Genomic DNA, 24,152 nt, shown 5'->3' with positions numbered 1-24,152 from the left:
TGCTACATCGTCCAGAGGCGAACAAACCATTCACCCTAGAGGTAGACGCTTCTGCCACCGGAGCCGGTGCGGTTCTCTCCCAGAGATCTCCTTCCGGTCGCTTGGTGTCCTGCGGCTTCTTCTCCAAGACATTCTCCCCTGCGGAGAGAAACTATACCATCGGGGACAGAGAGCTGCTTGCCATTAAGCTAGCCTTGGAAGAGTGGCGGTATCTTCTGGAAGGAGCGGTACACCCACTCCACATCTTCACCGACCACAAGAATCTAGCCTACAGTCAATCAGCACAAAGGCTTAATCCCCGGCAGGCTCGATGGTCATTGTTCTTTAACCGGTTCGATTTTGAGCTCCATTTCCGTCCGGGTGATAAGAATCTCAAAGCGGATGCCCTGTCTCGATCCTTTCTGGTCACCGACAACGAGGAGGAGCCTTCACACATTGTGGAGCCAAGCAAGCAGGGCTGTGGAGTCGGAGTCGGAGTCGTGGAGTCGGAGTCGGTGCTCATTTTGGTGGAGTCGGAGTCGGAGTTGGAGTCGGTATAAAATGGACCGACTCCGACTCCTAAAATATATAATAAATTGGGTACAGTAATTCAATGCAGGATGTGCTGAATATTTTTTCATAGGAATTTGGGAAAGTTATGAAATGTCCTATAAATGGCTGTTCTATTCCTGATCTAAGGCTACATTCACACACAGCGTTTTTCCTGTGTTTTTTGAGGATACGTTTTTCAGCTGCAAAAGCTGATCATCTTTTTAAAAAACCGCATCACCTGAAAGGTTTTTGAGCTCATAGATAATGTTTTCAATAGCAAAAGCAGATTAGAAATCTGCTCTATCTATCCATATCTGTCTATCCATATCGTATCTGTACCAAAAAGAATGAAAACCGGGTAGTACACCAATATATATTCTGTTCTATCTAAATATCTTGATTATGGGATCATAAAAATGATTAAATGTCTGAGGTTCACATTGTACTACAATACATTTTTCACTTAAATATAAGCAATATGTGTGGGAGTCGGAGTCGTGGAGTCGGAGTCGGTGTAAGGGAAATTGAGGAGTCGGAGTCGGAGTCGCAGGTTTGGCTTACCGACTCCACAGCCCTGCAAGCAAGCTCATCGTAGTCGCGCCTGTTAACCTGACTTCTGTGCCCCCCGGCAAGACTTTTGTCCAAGATCATGACAGGAGGCGAGTTCTACATTGGGGTCATGCTACCAAGTTAGCGGGTCATGCCGGCCTCAAGAAAACATTCTCCCTCATCTCTCATTTTTATTGGTGGCCTTCTTTGTCTCAAGATGTCCAAAGTTTCATCCTCTCCTGCCCATCGTGTGCCAAGAACAAGGTCCCACGTCAGCCACCCTCCGGTTTTCTGCATCCACTTCCAGTTCCCTCGGCTCCGTGGCAGCATATCGCGATGGATTTTATTACGGATCTACCTCGTTCCTCAGGTCACACGGTCATTCTGGTGGTCGTGGACCGCTTCTCCAAGATGGCCCACTTCATCCCTCTGCCCGGTCTACCTTCCGCTCCTGACCTGGCGAGAATTTTTATATCTCATGTCTTCCGGATACATGGCTTCCCCAAGCACATTGTCTCGGACAGAAGGGTTCAGTTTACCTCGCGTTTCTGGAGGGCTCTATGCAAGCTGATGGAAGTCACGTTGGACTTTTCCTCCGCTTATCACCCTCAGTCCAACGGTCAAGCGGAACGCACGAACCAGATCATCGTAGCATACCTCCGACATTTTTCCAACGCCCATCAAGACAATTGGTCCAGCTTGCTCCCTTGGGCCGAATTCGCTTACAACAACCATACCAGCGAATCCTCCGTCAAGTCGCCTTTCTTATACCTCTGCCGGTACTCACGACCTCGGGTGTGCCGGCGGCCGATCTTCTGACCGAGGAGTTCTCCAGGGTCTGGCAGGAGACCAAAACCGCACTTAAGCGAGCACGAGACGGGTTAAAGAAGCATGCCGATAAGAAACGTCTGGATTCTCCGCTGTACCACCCTGGGGATAAAGTTTGGCTATCCTCAAAATTTGTTCGTCTCAAAATTCCCTCCTACAAACTAGGTCCCCGCTACATCGGTCCCTTTGAGGTCCTAGCCCGTATCAATGACGTTGCCTACAAGCTAAAACTCCCCGCTTCACTGCGGATTCCTAACTCGTTTCACGTTTCCCTCTTAAAACCGGTCATACTCAACCAGTTTCATGCTTCTACTGGCAGCACTCCCGCGCCCGTGTCCGCACAGGATGTCTTTGAGGTTAAGGAAATTCTTGCTATGAAACGATCTAGAGGTAAAACTTTCTTTTTAATTGACTGGAAAGGTTTTGGCCCTGAGGAGAGATCCTGGGAACCCCGGGAGAACATTCAAGCCCCCCAGATTTTAGCTAAGTTTCTTTCCGGCCGTGGGAAGAGGGGGCGTAAAAGGGGGGGTACTGTCACGCTTACCGCCGGCTCCACGCTCGCCGCCCCCGCCTCGTCCTCGGCTCCTGCTGCGGCCTCTCCCCGCACCGGGTGCGCCCGCCGCCTCCGGCGTGCTCCCGTGGCGGGCGCGCGCTCGCCTGCACTCCCATCCTCTGCCCCGCGCTCTGTCCCGGCGTTCTGCCCGGGGCGCATGCGTGCCTTGCGCTCCAGGTCCCAGTACAGGCCAAGCCAGGCCTTCTCCCCGCCTTCCTGACCTGAACCGGAACTCCTGTCTCTATAAGAGGCAGCCTCTTCCTCCAGCTCACCGCCTGATCGTCACTTGTCTCTCACTGTGACTCTGGCCCCAGCCTGCCTTTTCCTGCTGCTCTTACCCTTTCCTCGTGCACCCTGTGTAACCTGGTCTTTGTGTTCCTCCCAGTGCCCGCCATCCCATGTCCGTGTTCAGCCTGTGCCTGCTTCTGACCCGTGTCTTGCCGTTCCAGCCTTGCCTGCCTGTATCCTTCAGCCTCCGTTCCTGGCTTCCAGTCCTGCCGGTTCCGGTCCAGCTCTTTCTTCTGCCTGCCCGCTGCATCTCCTATTGTGCTCCTCCGTCCTCGGGTACCAGCTGCCGTGGTGAGTAGTTTCCCCTGGGCCTGTCCCAAACGCTCCCTGTATAGGGGGTGGTCCACCTGGTCCGCTCGCCCAGGGGAGGTTCGTTTGCCGCGGTCCAGTGGGTTCACCCTTGGGAATCATCACAATGGCTCTGCTCCCACTCTCCCATCCTGTATACATGGCTCTGCTCCCACTCTCCCGTCCTGTATACATGGCTCCGCTTCCACTCTCCCGTCCTGTATACATGGATGTGCTCCCACTCTCCCGTCCTGTATACATGGCTCTGCTCCCACCCTCCCGTCCTGTATACATGGCTCCGCTCCCACTCTCCCGTCCTGTATACATGGCTCCGCTTCCACTCTCCCATCCTGCATACATGGCTCCGCTCCCACCCTCCCTCCCTTGTATATATGGCTCCGCTCCCACTGTCCCTCCCTTGTATATATGGCTCCGCTCCCACTGTCCCTCCCTTGTATATATGGCTCCGCTCCCACTGTCCCTCCCTTGTATATATGGCTCCGCTCCCACTCTCCCTCCCTTGTATATATGGCTCTGCTCCCACTGTCCCTCCCCTGTATATATGGCTCTGCTCCCACTGTCCCTCCCTTGTATATATGGCTCCGCTCCCACTCTCCCTCCCCTGTATATATGGCTCCGCTCCCACTCTCCCTCCCCTGTATATATGGCTCTGCTCCCACTGTCCCTCCCCTGTATATATGGCTCTGCTCCCACTGTCCCTCCCTTGTATATATGGCTCCGCTCCCACTCTCCCTCCCCTGTATATATGGCTCCGCTCCCACTCTCCCTCCCCTGTATATATGGCTCCGCTCCCACTCTCCCTCCCCTGTATATATGGCTCCGCTCCCACTCTCCCTCCCCTGTATATATGGCTCCGCTCCCTCCCCTGTATATATGGCTCCGCTCCCTCCCCTGTATATATGGCTCCGCTCCCACTCTCCCTCCCTTGTATACATGGCTCTGCTCGGCTCCCCCATCCTCCCCCATCATACTTACCCTCACATCGCTGACCTTCCTTCCCGTCGCTGAACTTCCCTCCCTGCATCTCGCGGCGCTTCAGCTCCTGTGCGGAGCGGTCACGTGCTACCGCTCATTAAGGTCTATGAATATGGACGCCACGCCTATGGGAGATGAGTGGCGTCCATATTCATGACCTTAAATGAGCGGTACACTTGACAGCTCAGCGCTGGATGAAGCCGCCGCGCCGTCAGGGACCGCTAGGTGAGTATCAGCTTCTGCACCACCGCCCGCTCTCCTTGTGTCCGCGGACCGGCAAGGGCACTGCAACGGCCCGGTGCTGGGCCGCGGACCGGTGGTTGGGGAAAAAAAAAAAAAACAAAAAAAAAACGTGGTTCAGTCTTAGAATTATACGATTGTCAAAGATCCGAATATAAGGGTTCTGGAATGAAAGAGCCTGAATTTCCCCTAGTCTTTTAGCTGAGGTGATGGCCACTAAAAATACTGTATTGAGCGTGAGTTTCGCAATGTTAATGTCTTCCACTGGCTCATAAGGGGGCCTACACAGGGTATTGAGGACTTGATTTAAATCCCATGGAGGGACTGATTTCCTTATCGTGGGCCTTAAGGCCCCGTCACACTAAACGATGTCCCAGTGATGCCACCAACGATCTGACATGATGGGATCGCTGGGACATCGTTAGACAGCCCCAGCGATCAGGACCAGCGACGCTGGTTTCTAATGTAAACGTCGGGTATCCAGGAGCCGCGCGGCTCCTGGATACCCGACGTTTACATTAGCAACCATCGTCGCTGATCGCTGGTCTCTCGCTGCCACACGCAGCGATGCGCGCTGGGCAGCAGGAGACCAGCGATCGAAAAACGGCCCAGGCCGCTCGAGCACGATCAGCGATAACCGCTGGCGAGATCGCTGATGTGTCACAAAATCAGCGCTCTCGCTAGCGAGATCGCTTAGTGTGACGGGGCCTTAAATCTCTGAGTGGCTCTGGGAAAACACGCTACCCATGGATGTGATGACAGGGGAATGAAACTGAAAAAAATACTCAGGGCCACCATCTGCACTCTCATCGTGCTTGGTTTTAAGTCTTTATTAAATCGTGCCTGGAGAAAATCTAGGATCTTTGGGATATCAGGCCGGAAAGAATCTATGACAGAGCTACCACATTCCAGACAGAACTTCTTCCAGATCTTATTGTAAATTGCGCAGGTTACAGGGTTTACAGCTGGCCTGGATGGTAGAGATCACCTGGTCGGAGAAACCTTTAGCTCTCAAGATCTTCCTTTCAGAATCCATGCTGATAACTGAAGGCTCCTTGGATCTGGATGGAGAACTGGACACTGGGAAAGCAGCTCCTCCCTTTTTGGTAGCCATAGCAGACCTCTTCGGGCCATCAGCAGGGAAAACCAGCTTTGTCTTGGCCAAAACGGAACCACCAGCATCACCAAGGCTCCTTCCTCTTGGATCTTCCTGAGGACTCTTGGGATCATGGCAATGGGGGGGGGGGGGGAAATGGCGTAAAGGATTTCTTTCCCCCATACCTGGTTAAAGGCATCGATCCCTTCCGGGTTGTCTGTTGGATTGAGGGAGAAGAACCTTTGGACCTTGGCATTTTTTCTGGTCGCAGAGGTCTAGGTGGGGTGTTCCCCACTTACAACACAGATAACAGAACATCTCTTCACTTAGCTCCCACTCGGTGTATTGAATCTTTCGTCTGCTAAGGTGATCAGCCCCTGTAGATGAACTGCTGATACGGACCTGATTCTTTTCTGCCCAGGCAAATATCCTTGCGGCATATCTTGAAGTGCCCGATATCTTGGGCCTCCTTGGTGAAAAAGGAACAAAACCCGTCCTCATATTGTCCGACATGCTCTTTATATGCTGACCCTGCAGGTAGGTCTGATTCCGCTTCAGGGTCTCCCAAACTTCCTGTAACTCTCTGAAGCTTGAGGATTGGACCATGATGTCTGGAGACCAAATTCCTTGACAGTACCTTCCCTCTAAATGGGCTCGCCATCCTTTCTTGCATCCATGACAATCGTCATGCAAGGAGATAAAATCCAAGGAACTCCCTGTGTGAGGTTTCTGGAATTGGTCCACCATCACCATCTTAGTGACGATTTTAATGTTGGGAATAAACTAATCTCTTTGTCCAAGGATATCTGTCTTCTGTCCAAGGCTGAAAGGATCTCCCTTTGTAGCTCCCTTGTATCGGACTGACCCCAATGAACGCATAATATGGAAGCTGTTAAGAGTTCCCAAAACACTCATCGTTGTCCTTATGGAAACATGATTCTGAACAAGAAGATGGACGTTGTTCTTCACCATTTCTTGTTTCTCCTCTGGAGGAAGCGAGAGTCTGTCTGGAGTCCAGAATAACCCCGAGAAACTTCTTACTGGTTCCAGGTAATAGGTTTGACTTTTCTTGGTTTAGAATCCAACCTAAGCCTTCTACAGTAAAAATCACTATCTTGAGTTCTTCTAGTTGCGATTTTGAACCTGATATTAGTAGAAAATCATCCAAATATGGAACAATGACCACGTCCCTTTGTCTCAGGTAGGTCACGACCTCGGTGACCAGTTTTGTGAATACCCGAGGTGCCACAGTACGATCGAATGGATAAGCACAGAACTGGAAGTGGTAGCTGTAATAATTATATGGGTACTACAGAATCTGATTGCGAGGGACAATATGAGACTGAGACCAAAGTTGAAGTAAATAAGTACAGTATATTTCACAAGAATGACAAAACTAAACAGAGTACTTCCTGCAACAGTAACAGTACAATATGGAATTACAGAACTGGCAGTACACTTTCTGTAATTGTAACAAAAACTCAGCACAAAATGGAAATGTCCTAAGTGACTGAAGAGCGGGGTACGACAGCTAATAATAACCAGTCCAACAGTACTAATACTCAAGTGCGCACAGGGCACAGAATGTAGGAGTCCAGCAGCAGATTGTAAGCAAGTACACCGTATTAATGAGGCAGTCCCACAATGTAGTAAATCAGCATGCACACAGCACTAGGGTGCATAAGTCCAGCAAACATAAGGGTGAAATGCACACGGTACTCAAACGTAGAAGTCCAGCGTGACACAGGAGAGGCAAAACAGGAGAAGGTCGCTATATGTACCTATAGGGCTGAAAGTCCCGCACAAGTCCAGCAACGCAGCCCCAACAGACACAGACCCAAAGGAGAAGGCAAACGTCAGGATTCCTTACTGGCCACAGCAGCTCCACACCAGAAGTCCAGACAGTAGTTGAGCACAGCAGGGCAGTAGACAGTAGAAGGTAGAGAGGAAGAACACCGAGTAATGAGCAGCAGGCGCAGCAGTGAGTCCACTAGCTGATGGGCAAGAATAAGACAGCAACAAAATACTCAGGCACAAGAGAACACATGACCCGGACTTAAATAATCAGGACAGACAGGAAGTTCCATGACACTGCGAGATCCAAGACTCCACCTTGGAACAGGGCGAACAGGCACAAGGAAAGTCTGGAATCCTTACAGTAGCACCTGTTCCCTAGTTTTAGGGCGAACCAAAGGTATCTTTGTGAGTGCGTGTGAATTGGAACGTGGCAGTATGCGCTCTTTAGGTCTATCGTCCAAATCACTGGGTTTTTGTCTATGAGGGGAATGATAGTCATTAGAGACTCCATTCTGAACCTCTTGTATACTATCTACCGATTTAAGGGCTTCAGATTCAATGGTGGTGCAGCTTTCTCCTGATGTTTTTTTTTTTTTTTTATGTGAACAAGGTTAAGTAATGTCCCAGACCCACATCTAGTTGTGTTGAGTAACTGGGACCATCACTCCTGGTTTTAAGAGGTCCTTTACGACCTTCCACAGAGTGTTGTCAACTCCCTTGCTCGGACTTCTGAGCCAAAGCTCCCTCTGCTCGTTACTGAGAGTAGTGGAGCTGGCCAGGTTGATGGAAGTTCCCCACCTGACGAGGATAATTGGGAACCTGGGGATTACTGGCTGGGAGCATATCATTGAGCTGGCTGCTCTTGGGGGTTGCTGTTGATTTCCTCCCTGTGCATTTGGAGTTCTTTTGTTCCCTGCCTGATCTGCTTGGTTCTGTTAAGTGATTCTTTTGCTAATCCTTTGCATCTAATCTGGTTGTGCCTTTTTTTTGCTTTCTGCTTTGTTGCTAGAGATCAGCATACTCCCTGCTGGGGGCAGCGCTGGGCCCGGCTCCATATGTTACAACTTGTGTCAGTTTGTTCAGTCCCCTGTTATGTTAGTATCTTTTGCTTTGCTTCCAGTTTATACCAGAGTGCTGATCTAGCGGGGGAGAGGTCGTGTGGCCTCAGGCTTTTTGTATATCAGAAGTGTTGGAGTTTTTTAGGGTTTTGTGCGTGATTGCAGATAGTATCTTTTCTATCCTGTAGTGTCTAGACAGCTTGCGCCCCACCGTTTGCTCAGTCTGTTTTCTGCCTGTGTTTGTGTTTTATCTTGCCTCAAAGACAATATATGTTTGAGGGCTGTCTATTCCTTTGGGGATCTGCTTCGGGGCAGTTTAGATTTCACCTTTCTGGCTTTAGGCTTAGTTAGTTCTCCGGCTGTGACAAAGCGTCTAGGGCATCGTAGGAACGCTCCACGGCTACTGCGAGTTGTGTTGATAGGATCAGGGGTCTGCAATCCGCTTAGTTACCAACCTCTCTGGTTTTATGGTGGCTTAGCCTGTTCCTGCCATCCTCCTCGGTGACCCATTCATAACAGGAGAGACTGCGGCTCCGGATCGGAGCTGTCACCTCAACCTTGTGGTGGGGGGGGGGGGGGTCTGACAAATTCTAAGGTGTAACCTCGAGATATAGTGTTTAAGACCCAATGATTTAGGGAGACGAGTCTCCATTAATCTATAGATATCCCCAGGCGACCACCTACCGACCTGGCGTCATTGCCTTCTGCTCTATGAACTGGACCCAAAGCGAGAGGGTGGAGCTCTACTTTTACCCCACTTAGGGTTGTCCCACCGACTAGTTTTCTCTCTCCCTCGAAATTTCTGTCTCTGGGAGGGACGGGTCCTCTGAAAGAGATAACATCTCCGTGTTTTTTCCTCAGGGAACCCTTTTTTCTTGTCGGTGGCATTTTCTAGTATATTATCTAGAACTAGCTCAAACACCCTTAAACCTGAAAATATTATGGCACAAAGCTTATCTTTAGACTGGTAATGACACGACCAGGTCCTCATCCATACGGCTCTACGAGCCGCATTGGATAAACAGTTATTCAGGGCAGCAAACCGTACCGATTCCGCTGAGGCATCTGCCAAAAACCCGGTGGCAAGTTTTAACAGGGAAAGAACTTCTAATATTGTACTTCTAGAAGTCTTCCCTCTTAATTGCACCTCCAGCTGGTCGATCCATATATGCATGGATCTGGCCACTGATGGAATGGCAATATTAGCTTTTATTATTGCCGCTGATGCCTCCCAAACCCTCTTAAGGAGTTCATCTGCTTTCCTGTCCATAGGCTCTCTGAGGCTCAATGAATCCTCAAATGGAATTGAAGTCTTTCTTGACACTCTGGCTACCGGAACATCAATCTTTGGAACTTCGTCCCAGACCTTTATATCGTCCGGGTCAAACAGCAGACGGAGCCTGAAATCCCGAGGGATGACCAAACGCTTCTCGGCGTCCTCCCACTCCTCCATATTCATTGTCTGGGATTCCTCTATCTGCATTGTGTTTTTAATAGCCCGCAGTAGCTTATCTGTATCGTCTGAGGGAAAAAAAAAAAAAAAAAAAAGATACTTCTTGCCCACCTCCGGAGGTTCTGAGGCAATCTCCCCTTCTTCCTCTGAGTCCCATCATGTGGACTGGTCCTCATCCTTTGAGGATTGGTCCATTTCTCATATTGGTCTCTTGGGACAGGGACCCTGCAGGGCTGAAAAGAAGCCCAAGATGGAAGCCTTAACCTCCTCTCTAACCATGGTGCCCATTTCCGCCAGAAAGGAAGACTGCTCGTCCTTGATGACTTTAAGGATGCATTTTTCACAAAGCTGTTTAGCCTGTGCATCCTGCTACTACAGATGGCACATCTCCTGGATTTCCCCAAGGACTTGCCAGTCCTCCTGGGCGCAGGTGTCACCGTGGCCGGCACTGTGTCGTCCAGGTAGAAACACAGGATCGTCTATTAACCCCTGGTATCCTCTGGCACTGTATCCCCCTGCCTTTATTGCTACTCACAATCACTGGTGATTCAGGGGGGACAGAACTCCTCACAGTGTCCTCCATGCTGATCCGGAGGTTCTCTCTGTCACAGCCTCACACTTACCAAGGCAGCTTTTATTTCCTACCTTGTCTTCTCACCGCCGACAGATCCCCTTTTGGAATCCCCTGGGCTGTATACCAGCTTCTCCACATCAGACGTCACCGGAAAGGCAACCAGAAGATTTCCTGCCGCGCCCAGAAGTGACATATGCAGCTGCAATCTGCCAGCAATGGACGCCGAGAGCCTTCACCATAGGGAAATGACTCCAAGCCCGGATGTCTCGCTCAACAGGGCACCTGGCTGAGGAGCCCCCCTTCGGGGGGTGTAGGCCCTGGACATCTTGAAAGGGGGAAAGAGGATGGACTCCCGAGCCCGCAAGATAAACCGGGAAGCGCCAGAGCTCCATCCCCGACCTCCCCTCTTCTCTCGTGTCTGTCCTTACAGGGACAGGAAAAAAACACTGGGGAATTTGGGTGGGAGGGGTCTTTTTAACCTCTCGTGTGTTTCCTGTCCCTATAAGGAAAGAAGGACAACCTCCATGGTGCGGTCAGGAGGGACATCCTGGAAACATGTCTATACCAGTAGTTCCCAAACTCTAGTCCTCGCGGACCCCAACAGGTCATGTTTTCAGGATTTCCATAGTGTTACACATGTGAGAGAAGTCCTGATGCCTTGATGATACTTCCATCACCTGTGAAATACTAAGGAAATCCTGACAACATGACATGTTGGGGTCCGCGAGGACTGGAGTTTGGGAAACACTGGTCTATACAAATGCACAGACCATAGGAAACAATCAAAGACAATTGGAGCTGCTAACAAAGGAAGAGAGATTGAATGTCATAGGCATCACTCAAACTTGGTGGGATGATACACATGGTTGTAATACAAACATTGAAGGCTACAACTTATTTATTAGAAACAGGATTAGCAAGAGGGTAGGTGGTGCTGCATTGTATGATAGGAAAACGTATACCTCCACAGAGATCCAAGTTTCAGACACCGGTAGCGCTACAGAACTGTTTGAGTAACAATACAAGCAGAGAAGAACAGAAAGTACACTATTCTACAGACTGAAGATATGGATAAACTCTTTTTACATCAGATGTCTCTGTTCTAAAAAAGGAAGACTTAGTGATCACAGGAGATTTTTAGCCCTTTCCGACATTGGGCGAAGTTTACGCCGATTTGAAAATCCCTCCATTTGATGTGGGCCCGGCGGTGAACCCACATCTTTCTTGGCACGTCAGCTGTTTTGAACACCTGACATGTGCCTGAAACAACCGCGGGTGGAATCACGATCCACTCGCGGCTATTAACCCGTTAAATGCTGCTGTCAAATGCTGACAGCGGCATTTAACATGCGCTTTCGGAAATCGTGCCGGAAATCCGCCCATCGGTGACCCCTGTCACGTGATCACGTGTCGAGGGATCATCATACTCATTTGCACATGGAAAAATTACAAGCAATGGAACTAAACTGAAAAGTGAAAAGATACAGATTAGATATTTAAAAAAAAAAAAAAAAAATCTTTTTTTTACAGTGAGGGTGATGTAATCAATGAGTGGAACAGACTGCCATAGGTGGCGGCAAGTTCTCCTTCAATGGAAGTTCCCAAACAGAGGCTGGACAGACATCTGTCTGAGATGGTTTAGTGAATACAGCATTGAGCAGGTGGTTGGACACGATGACCCTGGAGGTCCCTTCCAACTCTACAATTCCTTCTTACTAAACTCTCCCCTCGCCAATATATCATAAGTGCAGCAGCCACATTTATATTTCTGTCCAACTACTATACCAATGCCTCTACCCTGTGCCAGTTATTGCACCTGATTACCATCTGCTATAGAATACAATATAAACTTCTCTCTCACCCAAGAAGCTCCACATCCCCTACCTGTCCGCCATTCCATTAATGACCGAAGACTAACCTCTATAATAAACCTTCCACATCTCCAGGGTTGTGCCCTAACACATTTCTCTGGCCTACTGTCACGTGGAGCCGTCCTGTGTGACGCGGCTTGCAGGCCGGTAACTAAAACAACAGGACGCGGCACGTGATACTGTCCTGTGTGACATGGCTCGCAGGCCAGTAACTAAAACAACAAGACAAGGGGTAGGGAAAAGTTACAACGGTGGGCCCTGCGATAGGGGAAAGGGACGTGGAAACCTCCTGCACTCCCCTGAGTCAGTGTCCCTAACGCTCTTAATGTTCCCTATGCCGGTTCCGCACCGGGCGCCGATCACGAACCTGTCGCCCTAGCACACCCTACACCTATCCCTTGCTAGGGAGCTGGGTGGCGCAGGCACTGGCCCCACCGCTGCAATAATACACACTAAGGAGAAAACACAAACAGGGAAACACAACTTAGCTTTACTCTGTTGCACTTGCTCCTGGCAACAGAGTCCACCACTAGCATGCAGCTCTCCTCCTGAATTGCTGCCACCAAGCTCTGTCAGAGCTAAGGAAATCCCCTATGACTCCTTTCACACCAGGCTCAGTCAGAGCTGCTCTCCACCTCCTTCCTCCACCAAGGATGATTGAAATTAACACCATCACCAACACTGATTGCAACACCTGTGACTCTTATAGCAGAGCCAGCAATCACACCTGCATTATAATCATGTGCACTTAACTAACGAAACTAGAGTGCAATGACGCTCACCACCAAGGGGGGGGAAAACTTAGAACAAACGACACACAGTGCAATAATCCTATTGGCCACCGGGGGCAAAAACACCTTAAGCACAGCTTAGGAAAAAAAAAAAAAAGGTTACCTGTGCTTTATATCAGTCCTGATCCAGCATGGATCATGACACCTACTACCTCTGTAATGTAACCAATTATCCCCTGTGGTCTCTTCTTCGCATTTAGTAGCACTTTGTACCTGTACAGATACTGACTGTTGACCCGTTCATGCAGTGTTATTTGAATGCCCCTATTATACTGATGGCTGGACCTCACATGAAGTACTTTACATTTTTACCTTTTATTACTCCTATTTCCTCATAGATTGTCAACTTGCAAGCACAGCCCTCACTCCTCTTGGTATCTGTTGAGCTGTGTTTTACCACAGTACTGTATGTAATGTCTTATATTATCTGTACAAGTCGCTTCTGAATTGTAAAGTGCTTTGCTACTTTTAAAAGATGTTTAAATGTTACAATATTACTGTTATTTTAAGAAAACTTCAATAAAGTTATTTGAAAATGAATTGTAAAGTGCTGCGGAATATGTTGGTGCTACAGAAATAAATATTTTTGTATGTAAGGGGTTGCATACTGAAAAACACATTTTTTGTGGTGACCACTATTTTCTTAATGTGTAAAGACAAAGTGTGCTACAACTGACTGAGCAAAAAAGGAGTAGTCAGGTAAAAAAGAAGTTGCACAGAAAAAGGTGCACACCCAATCATGAAAACCGGTAAAGAATGGCTTTATTGAAAAACATAAGTGTTAGGGTGTGTGCACATTTTGCAGTTTTTGCTGCATATCCGCAGTGGATTTGGTCCTGTGGAACCACAGCAGTTTCCATGCGGCTTACAGTACCATGTAAACCTATGGAAAACCAAATCCACTGTGCACATGCTGCTGAAAATTCAGCGCAGATTCTTTGCAGTTTATTTTCCGCAACATGTCACTTCTTTTTTGAGGAACCGCAGCGGCATTCCTTTCTGGGACACAAAATCTTTCTCTCTCCCTCCCCTCCCTCCATGCACGAGAACCTGCATCAAATCTGCTGAACAAAAACTAATAATCCGTAGGTATATTTCATCCTGCGGTTTCTCTGTAGAACAAGCCGCAGCAAAAACCGCAACGTGTGAACACACCCTTAGAACTAATAAAATCAATTGAAAACAAATAAACAAGTTGAAAACAAGCAGGAAAAAGACAAGATGGTCCATTGAGCATTGTATACAAATATATTATATACATATGTTACAAATAATTACACCACCAGTCAGGTATACAATAGATGTTCAATGTATGTATACAAGTAGGAAAGATTGCCAACACATCGAGGGTAACTAATGCAAAATACGTAATGCAATGGGTAACAATATAATGGAATTAGCACCAATCTAGTCTAATATATAAAGCTCAAAGTGTGTATGTATGTATGTCCGGGATAGGCTTCCGCACCATCGCAGCTACAGCCACGAAATTTGGCAGTGTCACACGTCTGGACCCGGAGAGCGTCCTAAGCTATGTTGTGAGGCGAAATTTTAACCCTGTGCGTTCCAATTCACCAAACAATTTTGCCCCTATCTACATACTGGGGGAAAAAGTGTGTGTGCGTCAAGCCCCTCCCCTCATTATGATGTCATTATGCCCCTATTTGCATACTGGGGAAACAGTGTGTGCGTATCAAGCCCCGCCCCTCATTATGATGTCACAATGGTTACCATGGCGACGCTGATGACATCATAGGTCGCAAGCCCTGCCGCCGCTCATTATGATGTCATAATGGTTGACTATGGGATGGAGGATGTGTGATGGGTATATGGGTGCTGGACTATGGGATGGAGGATATGTATGACTGGTATATGGGCACGGGCCTATGGGATGGTGGATATGTATGACGGGTATATGGGCATGGAACTATGGGATGGAGGATGTGTGATGGGTATATGGGCACTGGACTATGGGATGGAGGATATGTATGACGGGTATATGGGCACGGGACTATGGGATGGAGGATATGTATGACGGGTATATGGGCACAGGACTATGGGATGGCGGATATGTATGATGGGTATATGGGCACTCGACTATGGGATGGCGAATATGTATGATGGGTATATGGGCATGGGACTATGGGATGGAGGATGTGTCATGGGTATGGGCACGGGACTATGGGATGGATGATATGTATGATGGGTATATGGGCACGGGCCTATGGGATGGAGGATATGTAAGGTGGGTATATGGGCACGGGCCTATGGGATGGAGGATAATTATAATTTGCTATAACTAACCACAGTTAGTTACTATGCCCAGGCAGCGCCGGGCTCTTCAGCTAGTTTAGTATAAAAGTTCATACACAAGAAAAATAGTCAATAATGACAATATCACCATATCAATATTAATTTAAAGTGCCAGCTAACATAAAATATGTCAAATACACCCAAAAGATTATGTAAATAGCTACATAAACAAGACGCCACTGATCCTGCAAAAACATGACCATATGACTATGGCTAAGATGCATACCAGGAGGACAATACATTAGTATAAGACTCTAATAAGGAATATCACTTGTCCAAGAGAGACACCATCCTAATAGGTAATGATGAAAAATAACAAGGAGGCATACCGTATTTTTCGCTTTATAAGACGCTCCGGATTATAAGACGCACCGCAAATTTTGAGGAGAAAAATTCAAAAAAATATTTTTTAATAAAATAGTGGTGCTTCTTATTTCTTAGGCTAGTTTCACACTAGCGTTTTTGAGCGCAGCGACGGCCTGCGCACGGCCGCCGCTAAGCCCCGCCCCTGCCACGCCTCCGCCGGTAGCTCCGCCTACCGGCGCATGACGCTGCATGCGCCCCCTATCATTATCACTGGGGGCGCAGGCCGTGCACAGTATGCGTTTGGCGGCGCATGCGTCCTTTTGACGGTGCGCCGACCTGCGCCAAACGCAACATGCTGCAGTTTGGTTGCGCCGGCGCACCGTCAAAAAGGCGCATGCGCCGCCAAACGCATACTGCACACGGCCTGCGCCGGTAGGCGGAGCTACCGGCGGAGGCGCGGCAGGGGGCGGGGATTAGCGGCGGCCGTGCGCAGGCCGTCGCTGCGCTCAAAAACGCTAGTGTGAAACTAGCCTTACTGGGGCTGGTGGCTGCAGTAGCGGGGTCCCAGGCTCGCTGCTTGAGGAGGCAGGAGTGGAGTGATGCTGCAGGCCGCATTCAGGGATGAGGGGGGGCTCCGATGTGTGCCGTTGCTGCGGGGGTCTTGTGCTGCTGCTGGGTTTATCCGATGCCCGGCAGTTGCCTCCGGTGCCCAGCGGTGCTGCGCGTGTGTCCGGAGCTGCCCGGGGCTCTACCGACATTGTGCGACAGGCCAGAGCCCCGGCATTTCCACGGTTCCCGTGTGTGTGCGGTGGTTCCAGTAAAAAATGGCCGCCAGCGCTTGCGCAGATGCGATCTCGGGACCTAGCTCTCAGCTCGAGTTGAGGGTTGCAGCCATCAGTTTTACCTGGCTGATTATCAAAAATACAGGGGAACCCACGCCATTTTTTTTTCTTATTTATAGCGCAGGTGGCGGCTGATGAATACTTTAATCAGCCACCGCCTGCTCTCACTGTTATTAGCGGCAGCAGGTGTATGCTGATGGGAGTAATAGTCCCATCAGCCGCTGCGTGCTCTCACTGTCATCACCTGAATATAACTCATTCTCCCCTGCTCACGCTGATCACTGGTAGAGCAGGGGAGAATAATAAGAGCTGTCTTCAGCACCCGGCGCTGGGAAACAGCACTAAATGTACCGCTGCTTCCCTGGCACCAGTGCGTGTGGTACTGATGCGGCACACGGTTGCCACATGTGTGCCACAAGTATTACACACACGGACATCTCCAGTACCGGAAATATCAGGACGTGTGAAACAGGCCTTATATATTACGTGCAGTTACAAGTAATTCAGTAGACACCAAGACATGAGAACAGCATCAGATGCACATCATGCAAAGGTGACTGGGAGAATGATTGCACATGTGCGAGACAAATGAACCTGGAGAAAACATAAGCACTATAGGTAAAGTATGCTGCCTGTGGAATAGAAGATGGAAGTGCATGTCACCTACTGAAAGCATCAGGGCTGTGGAGTCGGTAAGCCACAGTTGCGACTCCGACTCCTGGATTTTATCAGGCTCCGACTCCGACTCCGGCTCCGACTCCTTCATAAATGGCCAATTCATAACAACAAATTTACTGTTGTAAAATATTAAACATCGTGCTTATTCAGTTTCTCACCATCATATAAGTAATCAGAACACTTAAAGCAAAAACTACATTTATTAGAATACAATTAGAATATAGCAAATAACTTTTATAAACTTTTCTAAACTGTAAGTAAATATGCAATAAACACTTTTATGCAGTTAATAAGAAGAAATCTATAAATTTGTCCTCAGAAAAAGTATTGCCTCTGTCAGATCCTCCTTCATGGATGCCCTCAAATCTGATCTAATTATTTTGAGAGCAGAGAACAACCTCTCTACACTAACTTGTGTTGGTGGCAAAGCAGTAACCACTCGGGCAACATCTCTGACAATGTCAGGATACAGAGGAATCGCTTGTTGCACTGTTATTTTTGATGAACGGTCAAATTTCTCAATTTCTTTTAGTGCACATGAAAAATTCTGCTGAAATGTACTGGCTGTGTTCCTTGATGGGGATGACTCTTCTTCTATGCGGGAACGCTTTGCACGGTCCTTGTGATCCAAATATTTTTCGAAATTAAATTCTTCATCAGTTGATGAGGGTGAAGATGTGGCAGGACGACCAAATTCTTCTTGTTCCTCCTGACTGTTCTGCAACCCTTTCATCCTTACTGCTATTTCAAACAGAGCTTCTTTTCCTTTACTTAGCTGTTGATCATCTAGAAGAATCCGATGCATTGGGTCTACATAAACAGCTGCCAAAAGAATGTTATTTTGTAATAGTAGCTCCTCTCTCCGTTTCATTGATGTAGCAATGCCACTTGCAATTAACCCTCCTCTTTGGGACAGGTGAAACATCAGGTTCTTCCACTCCTTTAAGAAAATACCTGGAGTTAAGTCCTCTGCTTGTAATTTTTTAGTCACTGTAAATGTGTGCTCTAGCAATTTTTCCAGCTCAGTCACCTGATTCCACTGATTTTCATTTAGCGTCAGTTGAGGGTTAGCCATGTCTACAAGAAAGGTTTTCAGTTCAACTAAGCGCTGAATCATTAAGTACTGCCCCATCGTGTGGCTTGATCAATAATTGCCCCTTTTCCAGCACGTCTCTTCAAAATTGAGTCAACTTTAGGGGTTCTGGCAACAGTAGCCAATTTTCTCACCTTGCCAATCAGTGCAGCAGCATGTCCTTCTTGCAGACTGTCTCTTATAGCCAGCTGTAGCGTATGCACAACACAGCGCATGTGATGAATGAAAGAACATATAGACACAGTTTCAACAAGATCATCTAAACTATCATGTTGCTGTTCATCTGAAGCAACTTCAGTTTGCTCCTCACTTACAATACTGTGTTCCTCTATTTCAAACATTTCTGTGTCTGTGGACCCAGAATGTTCTTCTAGCTGCTGGTCACCATCATTACTCTCATTCATTAGCTTAATAGTACTTATCATATTTGAAGCATTGTCAGTTACAACAGAAAGAACTTGCTCTTTTTTAAGTTCATAGTCTTGCAGAACCTTTTCCACCAAGACCTGGAGAAACTCACTGGTGTGATGAGCTTTGGTGTCTTTTACTGCCAATGTCTTGGTAACTATTTCATTGTTGTCACAAACAAATCGGACATTGATGGCAAAATAGTTCACTCTGTGACGTGTGCAGGCATCCATTTTAAGAAACAGAAAGCGTCCCTTGAGAGTTTTTTTAAGTTCTTCCTTTTGTTTAAAAGCTTCTTCGATTACTAATTTTCTGATACTCTCTCTCTCCAGAGAAACACCAAGCTTGCGGGCCATTTCCCCATTCAGACACATAAAAGCTGGTCGTGAAAATAATGAAATAGGCACACTATCCTTTACAACAAGCTCTATGATCAGTTTTTTAAATGTATCTACTGTCATTGTCACAGTAACTTTGTCACTGACAAAATATCTTGCAACTGATGGCTGCAAAGTTCTCTGCTCCTTTGTTTGGCTGGAAGAGCTGGGCACTGGTTCATTGATTTGGATGCAGTCTTTCTCATCCACTGCTTTCAGTACTTCTGGATGAAAGCGCTGTAAATGTCTCTTTAGATTAGAAGCTCTGGTAGGAGCATTTTTATCTTTGCCTGAATATGCACTCATCTTGGCTTCACAGCATTTGTTTTCGTCTGGATTTGTCATACACTGACAGACATAATGTTTTCTATCTTGAGTGATGGTGAAATGTTCAAATACAGCTGATTTAATGTGATGCTTCTTTGACATTCTCAGGTTTTTAATTCTGCATTCATAATCCAAATGACAATTGTTTTTCCTAAAAACAATTGTACAAAATTATTGCCAGGTCGTACAACTGATATAGTGGTCAGTAATACTGTTATTATTCCTCATGTACTCACAGTTAACTGATGCAAAGTTTGTTGAAAGGATAATACTTCTTACAGTCTTCCTCTTCTGAGTAGCAGGCAGCTGTGAGATGCTTGGAAGACGCACACCTAGTATGATCTAGTCTAGAGGAGGAGCTTTACTACTAAGAATTTGCAACACATTTTCACTTTCAGTTTCATACATTGTAAGTAGGGGGGTTGGGGCAGCATGAGGTTAACCAAGTATAAGATTAGATAAGGGCAGTGGAGAACAGTGACACACAAGAAGTAAGAAATGTCTCTATCTCCAGCAGAACTGCTTATCACTGTTGTTCATAGTTTGATAGAACATATATATTTGAGTAACATTTATAAAATTCATATGAAAGTTCAATTATGAAATATTAATACATTTTTTTTAAAGCTGGAGTCGGTACATTTCTACCGACTCCAACCAAAACTAACTCCGACTCCGACTCCACAGCCCTGGAAAGCATAAGTGTGAATGGCCAAATATGGCAATGAAGGGAATATACAATAAATAGACAGTGCATGTCAGAAACAAAATAAAATACAAAAACTTATTAGGATGGGTTCTATATGATGTATTATCTGGGACTACTGTTATATTGAACATCTATTGTATAACTGGTGGGGTAATTATTTGTAACATATGTATATAACAATCTAACTGTATACAATTCTCCATGGACCACAATGTCTTTTCCCCGCCTGTTGTCACTTTGTTTAGACCACAGTCTAGTACTTATGTTTTCCAATAAAGCCGTTCTTTACAAGTTTTCATGCTTAGGTGTGCAGCTTTTTTTTTTTTTTACCAAGTTGTATTTTGAAACACAAATAAGCTGGTATCATGGGGAACCTGGCAGCTAATTTATGCTGCCCAAAATTCAGGCCGCACCAGTCAGAGACAGGTTCCTATTATGCAACCGTGTATTTTTTCCGTCTGATACGCTGCAGCATTTCAGATAACATACTGTATACCTTTAAGTGTGCAGCTTCTTCTTTCCGAGGTCCCCTAGGCTGTCAGGCCTCTCCCTATGGCCAAGTTTTACACTCCGGCCGGGTCCTAAAAATACGATTTCTCTGAGCTGCAGCCGTGGTTTAGAGTAAAGCCTAAGTATGCAATAATGGAGTCAGTCCCTAATTCATGCGGCACAAGGTTCAGGCAGCACCAATCAGATGTCCGGTTGTCGTTAATCTAACCGTATATGTGAGAAAAAGGCTTATCGCTCAGGGAGCAAGACACTGTATGGTCAGTTTCCCTTGGGATCAATAAAGTGTATAGCATTGTATTTACAGTGCTCAGGAGAACATGGCTGCGCTCTTACAAGACCCAGGTATAGTCATTATCGCTCTGTATTTAGAGGAACGATTACAGTGCTCACTTCTGTACTATAATTACACTCTATATGCAGATGTACTCTTATTGCCGTGGTGACATTAAAGCCGTTGTCTCAATTTAATACCTTGGTAACATTGCAAAGTGCTTGTAAAAACAAGTGGTCCAAAGTATCAATCCTCAGGAGCCCACTGACCCCGATGGCTAGGAGCGGCGAGCTCCAGAAGCATTGGATTACACCAGATCAGGCAGAGTAATGTAACACGGAGATGACAAGAGTCCCAGCTTCCTGGAATATAAGGGGCCGATATTAGGGATACACAGGAGCGGAGGTGGATCAGCACATAATAGCACGTCCTCCGCCCTTTTGTGAAGGAGAGAAAGATGCAACGTTCTTAGGTGCTACCTACTATTGTGCAGGAGAACAAATAATACAACTACGGTACAGTACATCTGGTCCTCTCCATAAGTCCTGGTTTCTGGACCAGACCAATCGCGTCTCACCTCGTGTGGCTCTTAGACTATCTGCGGAGGTCGGGACACCAGTCAGAAGGGCGACACTGTTAGATATAAGCACGCTTGCAGTTTACAGATTATTAACATTTGCTGCCTTTCTTGAGACATTAAACACTTTTCTTCTGTTTACAGCTCGTTGCTTCAGAGACCGACCACCGCTGCCGTCTGTACTGATGTTGGCCAGAAACAGGAGGGCACACACATCTCTAATGTGATCCTGAAAACCGTGCTTAAAAGCTGAATAGAAGAGAGCTTGGAAACGCTGCGCATTGCCCATCTCGTGATGTTTTGCAGCAGTGGTTGGTCTCCATGGCAACAAGCTGTATATAAAAGTGATACTATATCAAGAATGGATACAAATTATAATAAGCTGTAAATTGGCTAATTGTATTTACAAGCACTATCCCAAAACATCCATAGATGCAGATGGGAATTAACCCTTTAACTCAGGCTAAGTTTCCATCAATGTTAACGATTCCCTGCGCCTCCTTCCAGCTGCCTGTCTCAGGCTGTAGGGCCACTACTGTTCTCACACAGGGGCTTCTGTGGCCCCCTGATGTCAGTGACTGCCCCACACAGCTGTCCCCGCATCCCGTGCAGCAGTTGCCGGCTTCCCTGAGCCTCCTGTCTGTGTCTGGCTGTAGGGCCACTACTGTTCTCACACAGGGGCTTCTGTGGCCCCCTGATGTCAGTGACTGCCCCACACAGCTGTACCCGCATCCCGTGCAGCAGTTGCCGGCTTCCCTGCGCCTCCTGCCAGCTGCCTGTGTCTGGCTGTAGGGCCACTACTGTTCTCACACAGGGGCTTCTGTGGCCCCCTGATGTCAGTGACTGCCCCACACAGCTGTACCCGCATCCCGTGCAGCAGTTGCCAGCTTCCCTGCGCCTCCTGCCAGCTGCCTGTGTCTGGCTGTAGGGCCACTACTGTTCTCACACAGGGGCTTCTGTGGCCCCCTGATGTCAGTGACTGCCCCACACAGCTGTCCCCGCATCCCGTGCAGCAGTTGCCGGCTTCCCTGAGCCTCCTGTCTGTGTCTGGCTGTAGGGCCACTACTGTTCTCACACAGGGGCTTCTGTGGCCCCCTGATGTCAGTGACTGCCCAACACAGCTGTACCCGCATTCCGTTCAGCAGTTGCCGGCTTCCCTGCGCCTCCTGCCAGCTGCCTGTGTCTGGCTGTAGGGCCACTACTGTTCTCACACAGGGGCTTCTGTGGCCCCTGATGTCAGTGACTGCCCCACACAGCTGTACGCGCAACCCGTGCAGCAGTTGCCGGCTTCCCTGAGCCTCCTGCCTGTGTCTGGCTGTAGGGCCACTACTGTTCTCACACAGGGGCTTCTGTGGCCCCCTGATGTCAGTGACTGCCCCACACAGCTGTCCCCGCATCCCGTGCAGCAGTTGCCGGCTTCCCTGAGCCTCCTGCCTGTGTCTGGCTGTAGGGCCACTACTGTTCTCACACAGGGGCTTCTGTGGCCCCCTGATGTCAGCGACTGCCCCACACAGCTGTACCCGCATTCCATGCAGCAGTTGCCGGCTTCCCTGCGCCTCCTGCCAGCTGCCTTTGTCTGGCTGTAGGGCCACTACTGTTCTCACACAGGGGCTTCTGTGGCCCCCTGATGTCAGTGACTGCCCCATACAGCTGTCCCCGCATCCCGTGCAGTAGTTGCCGGCTTCCCTGAACCTCCTGTCTGTGTCTGGCTGTAGGGCCACTACTGTTCTCACACAGGGGCTTCTGTGGCCCCCTGATGTCAGTGACTACCCCACACAGCTGTACCCGCATTCCATGCAGCAGTTGCCGGCTTCCCTGCGCCTCCTGCCAGCTGCCTGTGTCTGGCTGTAGGGCCACTACTGTTTTCACACAGGGGCTTCTGTGGCCCCTGATGTCAGTGACTGCCCCACACAGCTGTACACGCATCCCGTGCAGCAGTTGCCGGCTTCCCTGCGCCTCCTGCCTGCTGCCGGCTGTAGGGCCACTGCTGTTCTCACACAGGGGCTTCTGTGGCCCCTGATGTCAGTGACTGCCCCACACAGCTGTCCCCGCATCCCATGCAGCAGCTGCCAGCTTCCCTGAGCCTCCTGCCAGCTGCCTGTGTCTGGCTGTAGGGCCACTACTGTTCTCACACAGGGGCTTCTGTGGCCCCCTGATGTCTGTGACTGCCCCACACAGCTGTCCCCGCATCCCGTGCAGCAGTTGCCGGCTTCCCTGAGCCTCCTGCCTGTGTCTGACTGCAGGGCCACTATTGTTCTCACACAGGGGCTTCCGTGGCCCCCCTGATGTCAGTGACTGCCCCACACAGCTGTCCCCGCATCCCGTGCAGCAGTTGCCGGCTTCCCTGCGCCTCCTGCCAGCTGCCTGTGTCTGGCTGTAGGGCCACTACTGTTCTCACACAGGGGCTTCTGTGGCCCTCTGATGTCAGTGACTGCCCCACACAGCTGTCCCCGCATCCCCTGCAGCAGTTGCCGGCTTCCCTGCGCCTCCTGCCAGCTGCCTGTGTCTGGCTGTAGGGCCACTATTGTTCTCACACAGGGGCTTCTCTGGCCCCCCTGATGTCAGTGACTGCCCCACACAGCTGTCCCCGCATCCCATGCAGCAGTTGCCGGCTTCCCTGAACCTCCTGCCTGTGTCTGGCTGTAGGGCCACTACTGTTCTCACACAGGGGCTTCTGTGGCCCCCCTGATGTCAGTGACTGCCCCACACAGCTGTCCCCGCATCCAGTGCAGCAGTTGCCAGCTTCCCTGAGCCTCCTGCCTGTGTCAGGCTGTAGGGCCACTACTGTTCTCACACAGGGGCTTCTGACGCCCCCTGATGTCAGTGAC

At 48.7% G+C, this 24,152-nt stretch overlaps 1 protein-coding gene across 2 annotated transcripts in view; it reads right to left on the bottom strand.

Moving 5' to 3' along the window:
- The window catches only part of LOC141072595 (Y+L amino acid transporter 2-like), a 115,245-nt gene that overhangs the window by 90,272 nt on the left and 821 nt on the right, over positions 1–24,152 (bottom strand). The window lies entirely within an intron of this gene.

Source organism: Dendrobates tinctorius, unplaced genomic scaffold, assembly GCF_039654945.1.
Source record: "Dendrobates tinctorius isolate UK_male_01 unplaced genomic scaffold, ASM3965494v1 ptg000278l, whole genome shotgun sequence".
NCBI classification, from domain to species: Eukaryota; Metazoa; Chordata; class Amphibia; order Anura; family Dendrobatidae; genus Dendrobates; species Dendrobates tinctorius.
This window is presented reverse-complemented; position numbering and strand designations above follow the sequence as displayed.